We start from the raw sequence: 11585 nt of genomic DNA, 5'->3' as shown, positions 1-11585 counted from the left end.
TCACACCAGACTCTGGGGTTGAGTTAGAGCGCGTTATGTTATGGGTTTATTTCATGAATTTCAGCTTTAATCTTCGTTAATAATTATTATTATTCTGTTTTGAACTGTTTAATTATTAAATTGTCTAACTAATATTGGCTTGCGTAGCAAGTGGATATTAGGCGCCATTACAACCACGAGGTTGGATTAACGACTAGTTTAGAATTTTAATAGCCATAATAATCCTTTAATATATGTATACCGGCTATTTTAGTTATGTCAAAATAAGACAAATAATAATAATAATAATAATAATAATAATAATAATAATAATAATCTTTTTAAATGGTGTTTTGCACAAGTTTCGCGTGTATTTCGTGCACAGGGGAGAGACCTATTTTGCCTTTTACCCCAGGTTTTATCGAGTGAACTCAATCCATTATTCTTGCTCTATACTAGACCACTAGAATAACAATTCTTAATAGAAATTTTTATTATCCATATTACATTATAAACTTATTTATCTTTCTTATAGAAATAATTACTTAATTACATTGGCGTATATAATTTATCACTTATACGCAAAATAATGTCACGTCCTTCATTTGGTGATGCACGCTGATGAACTACTTTTCCATGAGATATTTGCAAAATGACCTTCCCACGCTAGTCATATTGCAGAAGATGACATAGATGAGCTGCCAACTACTTACCTCCCGTTAGAAGAACCGAAAATCGGGGCTGGCTTTCTCCATGACTGCAACTAGGCCACCACTATATCCAGGGTTCGAGTTACAGGCTAAAGTGAATTTTGACTTAAGCCAAAAGACTTAGTATGCAATGAATCCAGTAATTACTATATTTAAATAACAAGTGAGCAAATAATAATGAAATTCGTGTTAAACCGTTAAAAACTTCATTGGCAGCCAATAAAAAATTTTGAAGCTCTGACTTCAAAAATCGAATATTTTGAAATTGTTATTTATTTGGATTGGGTGTTATTGTAAATGATCAAGGATATTCTTTGAAATTTATATTTAATTTTGAGCGAACTTGGTGAAGCTTCAAGTTGGGTTAGATAGAAACTCGAAGAAGAGGAAGACATAAATAAATTATATATATATATATATATATTGTGATGACTCAAAAGGTCATCACTTATTTTAGAAATAAATTCAGTGTTCCAAGGCCTAAAAACCTCCTTTTTTACCTCACCTTGACTTGCGTGCGTGGTCCGGTCCTATATCCGGAAAGCCTTCTATGTGAAAATATGAGAAATAGAAATTTCTAGAGTTAAAATTTGATTATGGTTGACTTTGGTCAATATTTTGAGCAAACAGACCTGGATCCTTGTTCCGACGGTCCCAGGAGGTCCGCAGTAAAATATGGGACTTGGGTGTGTGCCCGGAATGAATTCCGAGGTCCCAAGCCTTAGAAATCAATTTTTGAAAGAAATCGATTTAATGAATTATCTAAGAAATGAAGAAAAGAATTAATGTTTGAAACTATTGGTATCGGGCCCATATTTTGGTTCTAGAGCATGGTACAAACTTGTTATAGTATTTAAAAGATAATTGTGAAATTTGGTGAAAAACAGAGTTTATTTGACGTGAGTTGGACTTTCGGTTGAAGAGTTATGATCTTTGAGTGTTCTTGATGAAAATGTTGAGTTTTGAGGTTTAATTCATGGTTTTACATGTTATTTTGATGATGTGACCGCACGAGTAGGTCCATATGATGTTCTTGAGTTAGTATGCACGTTTGGTTTGAACTCCTGAGGGCTCGGGTGAGTTTCGGGTAGGTTCCGGGATATTTTAGGCTTAAAACATAGCTGTTGCAGGTTCAGAGAAGCTGCAGATCTATGAACCCGCCAGTGTTGTCCGCAATGTTTTTGTGCGATCCGCGGTGGAGGGATTTTGCAGCCGCACTCAATTTTGTGCGGTCCGCGGTGAGGAAGAATCCACAGATTCACTGGTCTGACTTCGGGAGCCTATATCTTTTGATCTACAAGGAATTGTAAAATGATTTAAAACTAAAGTTGTAGCCCTTCGTTCTAGTTTCCAGAAAGGTAAAGAAATCACAATTTTGACATCTGTAGAGAAAGTTATGACTAAAATACTAAAGCATGTCACAGCAGTCAACATTCTCCGCGGTGAGCTCCGCGGCCGTAATCCTTTTTGTGTAGTCCGCGGAGAGGGTCTGAGAGGGATATATTTAAACGGGACTTTAAGTTATTTTTCACTTTTCAAAACCCCAAAAACGTAAGAGGCGATTTTCCAAATACTCTTTCTTCTCCATAACATTTGTAAGTGATTTCTAACTCATTTTCTTTACTCCTTAACTTCTTTTTCAAGATTTCATCCTAGAATCTAGGGTTTTCATGGTGCAATTGAGAATTTTGGATAAAAACTAAGAATATTGAAATTTGGGGATATAGACCTCAAACTGAGGTCGGATTCCAAAACCAATTATATATCCAGGCTCGGGGGTGAAAGGGTAATCGGGTTTTGGTCCGAATTTCGGGTTTGGACCAAGCGGGTCCGAGGTCGATTTTTGACTTTTCGGGAAATACTTTAGAAAACTTAATTTCATGCATTAGAATTGATTCATTTAGCAATTATTAATATAATTAAGTAACTTGTGGCTAGATACGAGCGCGTTGGTGGTGGAATCAAGAGGTAAAGCGATAGTTGAGGCTTGAATTGTGTTTGTGGCATTGAGGCAAGTGTTTGGTCTAACTTAGCTTGAGGAATTAAGAGTTGTGTCCTATTTGCTATGTGTTATTTATTGAGTACGACGTAAAGGCATGGTGACGAGTATTTATACGTTAATGTCAAGCATGCCCATGAGTCTTATGTTATGACTAATGTGACTCTGTTTGTATTGTTCATGCCTAATGTGATGATTGTTATTATTGAGTAAGGTTTGTGGAAAGAATATTGATATTTGAAATTGAAGAGCGTTGGCTCAAGTTGAAAAGTGATTTGTGGAAGTATAATTGGCAATTAAACCTTATAGAGCATTGGCTCAAATTGTGAACCGAGTTGTAGAGTAAATGTGAAAAGAGTAGAGAATTATGATATTGTTCCTTTGCGGGGATGTTGTTGCTTTTAATATTGTTTCGTTGTCAGGATTTTATTATGATTCATTTGTTTCCTTGCCCTTATTGGTTGTGTTTGTTGTTTGGGTGAGGAAGAGTGTAAAGTATGAAGGGTGATGTCGTGTATTATTTTGGTGATAGAGCGTTAAAGCACGAAGGGTGATGCCGTGTAATCTGAGGAAGAGTGTAAAACACGAAGGGGGATGTCGTACCGCACAATGTACCATACTGTGCCGATTATATTTATTTTATAGTGAGGATGAGAGTAAAGCACGAAGGGTGATGTCGTGCAGTTTATATTTATTTTATGGTGAGGATGAGAGTAAAAGCACGAAGGGTGATGTCGTGCACTTGTTTGATTTCTGATTCTTGTTGATAATTAAGTTATGGTGTTCCTTATATGTACCTGCTATTTTTCTGTTATCATTTGATGTTTCCCCGCAGCATGCTTCCCCCTCCCATCCTTAACTATACATACCTGCTACTATCTTTCCGTTGTATATGAAACAACTGCATAGCTTTATTTGGTAGTTTGGTCCTAGCCCTATCACTACTTCGCCAAGGTTAGGCTAGGCACTTACCAGCACATGGGGTCGGTTGTGCTGATACTACACTCTGCACTGTGTGCAGATCCCGGAGTAGCAGCATTAAGACCTTAGCTTAGGTGGCTACCTTCAGTCCAATCGGAGATTCCGAGGTAGTTCTACAGGCGTCCACAGGCCTTGGCATCTTCTCCTATCCTTTTAGTCAATTTCTTCTCATATTTCAGAGACAGATTTGTAATAAATCTGTCAGACTTTTATATGTAGTATTCCTAGACAGTCTATAGAATTGTGACACCAGTCTTGGGTAGTTCTTTTATTGATTGGTATTGCCATCATTCTTAAATTATTACATGTCAGTCTTCCGCTTGTTTAAATTCCACTGTTTATAAGATGTTTGTTTCATAATTGTTAAAGGATTAAAATGGGAAAAGGGTAATTTGTTCAAACAGTTGGCTTGCCTAGATTTCATTAGTAGGTGCCATCACAACTCCCGAGGGTGGAAAATCCGGGTCGTGACAAGTTGGTATCAGAGCTCTAGGTTACATAGGTCTCACAATTCATAGACAAGCTTAGTAGAGTCTGAGGGATCGGTACGGAGACGTCTGTATTTATCCCCCCAGAGGCTACAGAGTTAGGAAAAACTTCACATCTATTCTTTCCTATCGTGCGGTTTGGTTTCTCAATATTGATTAAATATCTACTCTGTTCTTTTGCAGATGCCGAGAACACGCGCTTCTTCATCCGTTGATCAGCAGCCCAAGCCCCCAACAGCAGCTCCCCATGGGGCAGAGGGTAAGGACGAGGTCATGCTAGAGGCCAAGGTAGGGGCAGAGCTCAGCCCAGAGCAGTAGTCCCAGTGGCAGAGCATCAGGTCGAGTTTGACGAGGAGGTTCTAGCCCAGGTAGTTCCAGTAGGACCAGCTCAGGTCCAATAGGGGTTCATTGCTATCCCAGTACTCCAGTATGCTCTGGTCCATCTAGTGGGCATTATGGCGAGTGTCACCCAGGCAGGCTTGCTTCCTGTTGTACCAGTCATCTCTCAGGCTGGAGGAGGAGCCCAGACTCCTGCTATTCGCACTCTGGAGCAGGTGGCTCCCCAGTTTCAGACTCCAGTAGCTCAGCCAGTTGGAGCAGTTTAGTCGGGTGTGGTAGCCCAGGCCGGTGATGGAGTAGCCATGACTGTCGATGCCTTGTGGAGATTGGACAAGTTCACCAAGATCTTCACTACCACTTTCAACGGTGCATCTTCTAAGGATCCCTAGGATTATTTAGACAGCTGTCACGAGGTTCTCAGGAACATGGGGATAGTAGAGACCAATGGGGTCAACTTTGCTACTTTTCGCATATCTGGATCCGCCAAGACTTGGTGGAGAGATTATCGTTTTGCTAGACCGGCAGGGTCACCATCTTTGACTTGGGATCAGTTTTCTTAGTTGTTTTTGGAGAAGTTTCTTCCTGTCACTCAGAAGGAGATCTATCGGAGGCAGTTTGAGCAACACTAGCAGGGTTTTATGACTGTCACTCAGTACGCGACCATGTTTATTAATTTGACCCATCATGCTCTACTTATACTTCCCACTGAGAGAGAAAGAAAGTGAGGAGGTTCATTGAGGTACTCATTCAGCCTATTCAACTTCAGATAACTAAGGAGACGGGGGTGAGATTTCTTTTCAGGAAACCGCCAATGTGGCTAGGAGGGTTGAGATAGTTCTATAATAGGGAGGTGGTCAGGGGTCTGACAAGAGGCCACGTCATTCAGGAAGATACAGTGGTACCTCGTCTGGAGACAGGGATTCGTATGGTAGAGGTCATCCTCCTAGGCCTTTTCAGTCAGCACTTCAGGTTTCTCATGGTGCTTTAGGTGGCCGTAGTTCTCATATGTAGTATTCTAACCAACAGTCCTATAGTGCATCACCAGCTCCTATCAGTACACCGTCGCTCCAGGGTTTTTGGGGTGGTCATTCGGGTCGTCAGGCTCAACAGTCTCATCAGCCGAGGGCTTGTTATATTTGAGGCGAGATGGGGCATATTGCTAGATTTTGCCCTCAATCATCGAGCAGTTCTCAGCATCAGGGTTTGCGTGCAATGGTTCAGAAACCGAGTGTTCCACAGCCCGCTCAGCCAACTAGAGGTGGAGGTAGAGGTACTAGAGGTGGAGGTAAAAGTGTTAAAGGTGGAGGTCATACCGCTAGAGATGGAGGGCAGCCCTGATGTTATGTTTTTCCAGCCAGGCCTGAGGCTGAGGCTTTCGATGCAGTTATCACAGGGACCGTTCTGGTCCGTAGTAGAGATGCTTCAGTTTTATTTGATCCAGGATCTACGTACTCCTATGTGTCATCTTATTTTGAACCGTATTTAATCATGCCTAGTGATTCTTTGAGTGCTCCTGTATATGTGCCTACATTGGTGGGTGGGTCTATTATGGTAGATCGTGTCCATCATTCTTGTATAGTTGTGATCGGGGGTCTTGAGACCCGAGTAGACTTGTTACTCCTGGACATGGTTGATTTTAATGTCATATTGGGGATGGACTGGTTATCACCTTACCACGCTATCTTGGACTGTCCTGCCAAGACTGTGGCCTTAGCCTTGTCGGAGTTGCCTCATTTAGAGTGGAGAGGGACTCCTGGTCATTCTACCTGTAATGTTATCTCATATGTGAAGGCTCGACTTATGGTCGAGAAGGGGTGTGTGGCCTATTTGGCTTATGTTCGTGATTCTAGTGCCCAGGTTCCTTCTATTGATTCTGTGCCTTTTGTTCGTGAGTTTCCTGAGGTATTTCCTTCAGACCTGCCGAGTATGTCACCCGACTAGGATATTGACTTCTGCATTGATTTGGCTTCAGGCACCCAGCCCATTTCTATCCCGCTGTATTGTATGGCCCCGCCTAAATTGAAAGAGTTGAAGGAGCAGTTGCAGGACTTGCTTGAAAAAGGTTTCATTAAACCTAGTGTCTTGCCTTGGGGTTCGCCCGTGTTGTTTGTTAAGAAGAAGGACGGATCGATGAGAATGTGTATAGATTATCGGCAGTTGAACAAGGTTACAATCAAGAATAAGTATCCATTGCTTAAGATTGATGATTTGTTTGATCAGCTTCAGGGTGCCAAGGTATTTTCGAAGATTGACTTGAGATCTGGCTACCATCAGTTGAGGATTAGGGCATCCAATGTCCCTAAGACAGCTTTCCGCACTCGGTACATGCATTATGAGTTCTTGGTGATGTCATTCGGGTTGACAAATACCCCAGCAGCTTTTATGAATTTGATGAACCGAGTGTTCAGGCCTTACTTGGATTCATTCGTGATAGTCTTCATTGACGATATTTTGATCTATTCCCGTAGCCGGAAGGAGCACGAGCAGCATCTGAGAGTGGTTCTTCAGACTTTAAGAGATAGTCAGTTGTATGATAAGTTTTCGAAGTGTGAGTTATGGTTGAGTTCAATTGCATTCTTGGGTCATGTTGTTTCAGCGGAGGGTATTCAGGTAGATCCAAAGAAGATAGAGGCAGTCAAGGACTGGCCTAGACCCTCATCAGCTATATAGATCCGGAGTTTCTTGGGATTGGTAGAAAATTATCGTCGGTTTGTGGAGGGGTTTTCATCTATTGCAGCCCAGATGACCAGGTTGACCCAGAAGGGTGCCTAGTTCATATGGTCAGACGAGTGTGAAGCGAGCTTTCAGAAGCTCAAGATAGCTTTGACTACGGCGCCAATGTTGGTTTTGCCCATAGGTTCAGGGCCTTAGATAGTTTAGTGTGATGCATCTCGTATTGGACATGGTATGGTATTAATGCAGGATGGCAAGGTCATTGCATATGCTTCGTGCCAGTTAAAGATTCATGAGAAGTACTATTCGGTTCGTGATTTGGAGTTAGCAGCCATTGTTCACGCGTTGAAGATTTTGAGGCATTATCTGTATGGCGTGGCATGTGAGGTGTTCACGGATCACAAGAGTCTACAGTATTTGTTCAAATAGAAGGAACTAAATTTGAGGCAGAGAAGGTGGTTAGAGCTATTAAAGGAATATGATATCACCATCTTATATCACTCGGGAAAGGCCAACGTGGTAGCCGATGCTTTGAGTAGGAAGTCATCCAGTATGGGTAGTCTCGCATATATTCCGGTCGGTGAGAGACCGCTTCCTTTGGATGTTTAGGCTTTAGCCAATCAGTTCGTGAGGTTAGATGTTTCTGAGCTCAGTCGTGTGTTAGCTTGCACAGTCGCCCGTTCTTTATTATTAGAGCGCATCCGAGATCGGTAGTATGATGATCCTCATTTATGTGTCCTTAGGGACACGGTGCATCACGGAGGTGCCAAGCAGGTTACCTTAGGAGATGATGGAGTTTTGAGGCTACAAGGTTGAGTTTGTGTGCCGAATGTGGATGGTCTCCGGGAGTTGATTTTAGAGGAGGCCCATAGTTCTCGGTACTCTATTCATCCGAGGGCCGTGAAGATGTATTAGGATTTGTGGAAGCATTATTGATGGAGGAGGATGAAGAAGGACATTGTTGCATATTCGGCTCGGTGTTTGAATTGTCAGCAGGTTAAGTACGAGCATCAGAGACCTGGTGGTCTATTCCAGAAGATTGAGATTCCTGAGTAGAAGTGGGAGCGTATCACTATAGACTTCGTTGTTGGACTCCCACGGACTCAGAGGAAGTTCGATGCGGTGTGGGTTATTGTTGATAAGCTGACCAAGTCTGCACACTTCATTTTTGTGGTAGTCTCATATTCTTCCGAGAGGCTAGCTGAGATCTATACCCAGGAGATTGTTCGTCTTCATGGTGTGCCGTGTCTATCATTTCTGATCGAGGTACGCAGTTTACCTCGCATTTCTGGAGAGCAGTTCAGCGTGAATTGGGTACGCGAGTTGAGTTGAGCACTACATTTCATCCTCAGATGGACGGGCAATCCGAGCGCACTAATCAGATTTTGGAGGATATGCTCCGAGCTTGTGTCATTGACTTTGGAGGCTCATGGGATCAGTTTTTGCCTTTAGCGGATTTTTCCTACAACAACAGCTACCAGACGAGTATCCAGATGGCTCCTTATGAGGCATTGTATGGTAGGCGGTGTCAGTCGCCGGTTGAATGGTTTGAGCCGGGAGAGGCTCGGTTATTGGGTACAGATCTGGTGCAGGATGCCTTGGACAAGGTTAGGATCATTCAGTATAGGCTTCGTACAGCTCAATCCAGGGAAAAGATTAATGCCGACCGTAAGGCTGGTGATTTGGCATTCATGGTCGGTGAGCGGGTATTGCTTTGGGTGTCGCCTATGAAGGGTGTGATGAGATTTGGAAAGAGGTGCAAGCTTAGCTCTAGGTTTATTATCCCGTTTGAGATTCTTGATCGAGTGGGGGAGGTGGCTTACAGACTTGCGTTATCGCCGAGATTATCAGTCGTGCATCCAGTGTTTCACGTGTCCATGCTTCGAAAGTATCACGGCGATCCATCCCATGTGTTAGACTCCAGCACTGTCCAGTTGGACAAGGACTCGTCATATGAGGAGGAGCCGATAGCTATTCTAGACTGGCATGTTTGTCAGTTGAGATCGAAGAATTTCCCTTCTGTTCGTGTTCAGTGGCGAGGTTAGCCTACTGAGGCATCAACCTGGGAGTCCAATATGAGGAGCCGTTATCCCCATCTTTTTCCCGACTCAGGTACTTCCTTCTTATGTCCGTTCGAGGACGAACGATTGTTTTAGAGGTTGAGGATGTGATGACCCAAAAGGTCATCACTTGTTTTAGATATAAATATAGTGTTTCGAGGCCTAAAAATCTCCTTTTTTTTACCTCACATTGACTTGCGTGCGTGGTCCGGACCTATATCCGGAAAGCCTTCTATGTGAAAATATGAGAAATAGAAATTACTAGAGTTAAAATTTGATTATGGTTGACTTTGGTCAACATTTTAAGTAAATGGATCCGGATCCGTGTTTCGACAATCCCGAGAGGTCCGCAGTAAAATAAGGGACTTGGGTGTATGCTCGTAAATGAATTCCGAGGTCCCAAGCCTTAGAAATCAATTTTTGAAAGAAATTGATTGACTGAATTATCTAAGAAATGAAGAAAAGAATTAATGTTTGAAACCATTTGTATCGGGCCCGTATTTTTGGTTTCGGAGCCCGGTACAAACTTGTTATAGTATTTAAAAGATAAGTGTGAAATTTGGTGAAAACGGAGTTTATTTGACGTGAGTTGGACTTCTGGTTGAAAATTTATGAACTTTGAGTGTTCTTGATGAGAATGTTGAGTTTTGAGGTTTAATTCATGGTTTTACATGTTATTTTGATGATGTGAGTAGGTCCACATGATGTTCTTGAGTTAGTATGCACGTTTTGTTTGAAATCCCGAGGGCCCGAGTGAGTTTCGGGTAGGTTCCAGGATATTTTAGGCTTAAAACATAGCTGTTGTAGGTTCAGAGAAGTTGCAGATCTCTGAACCCGCCAGTGCGGTCCGCAATGATTTTATACGGTCCGTGGTGGAGGGACTTTGCGGCCGCACTCGATTTTGTCCGGTCCGCGGTGAGGAAGAATCCATAGGTTCTCTGGTCTGACTTTGGGAGCCTATATCTTTTGATCTACAAGGAATTTTAAAATGATCTAAAAACAAAGTTGTAGCCTTCGTGTCTAGTTTCCAGAAAGGTAAAGAAATCACAATTCGGACATCTGTAGAAAAAATTATGGCCAAAATACTAAAGCATGTCACAACAGTCAACATTCTCTGTGGTGAGCTCCGCGGCCGCAACACTTTTTGTGCGGTCCGCGGAAAGGGTCTGACAGGGGTATATTTAAACGGGACTTTCAGTTATTTTTCACTTTTAAAAACCCCAAAAACGTAAGAGGCAACTTTCCAAACACTCTTTCTTCTCCAAAACATTTGTAAGTGATTTCTAACTCATTTTCTTTACTCCTTAACTTCTTTTTACAAGATTTCATCCTAAAATCTAGGGTTTTCATGGTGGAATTGGGAATTTTGTGTAAAACCTAAGAATATTGAAATTTGGGGATTTAGACCTCAAATTGAGGTCAGATTCCAAAACCAATTATATATCCGGGCTCGGAGGTGAATGGGTAATCTGGTTTTGGTTCGAATTTCAAGTTTGGGCCAAGTAGGCCCAAGGTTGATTTTTGACTTTTTGGAAAGAACTTTAGAAAACTTATTTCCATGCATTAAAATTGATTCATTTAGTAATTATTAATATAATTAAGTAACTTGTGGCTAGATACGAGCGAGTTGGTGGTAGAATCAAGAGGTAAAGCGATAGTTGAGGCTTGAATTGTATTCGTGGCATCGAGGTAAGTGTTTGATCTAACCTTAGCTTGAGGGATTAGGAGTTGTGTCCTATTTGCTATGTGTTATTTATTGAGTACGACATATAGGCATGGTGACGAGTATCTATACGTTGGTTTCAAGCATGCATGTAAGTCTTATGTTATGACTAATGTGACTCTATTTGTATTGTTCATGCCTAATGTGATGATTGCTATTGTTGAGTAAGGTTTGTGGAAAGAATATTGATATTTGAACATTGAAGAGCGTTGGCTCAAGTTATAAAGAGATTTGTGAAAGTATAATTGGCAATTGAACCTTATAGAGCATTGGCTCAAATTGTGAATCGAGTTGTGGAATAAATGTGAAAAGGAGTAGAGGATTAAGGTATTGTTTCCTTGTCGGGACGTTGTTGCTTTTAATATTGTTCCATTGCCAGGATTTTATTATGATTCATTTATTTCCTTGCCCTTATTGGTTGTGTTTGTTGTTTGGGTGAGGAAGAGTGTAAAGCACGAAGGGTGATGTCGTGTATTATTTTGGTGAGAGAGCGTTAAAGCACGAAGGGTGATGCCGTGTAATGTGAGTAAGAGTGTAAAGCACGAAGGGTGATGATGTGTCGTACGATGTACCATTCCGTGCCAATTATATTTATTTTATGGTGAGGATGTGAGTAAAAGCACGAAGGGTGAT

This window comes from Nicotiana sylvestris, chromosome 4 (genome assembly GCF_000393655.2).
Source record: "Nicotiana sylvestris chromosome 4, ASM39365v2, whole genome shotgun sequence".
NCBI lineage: Eukaryota > Viridiplantae > Streptophyta > Magnoliopsida > Solanales > Solanaceae > Nicotiana > Nicotiana sylvestris.
Note: the sequence above shows the minus strand (reverse complement) of the source record.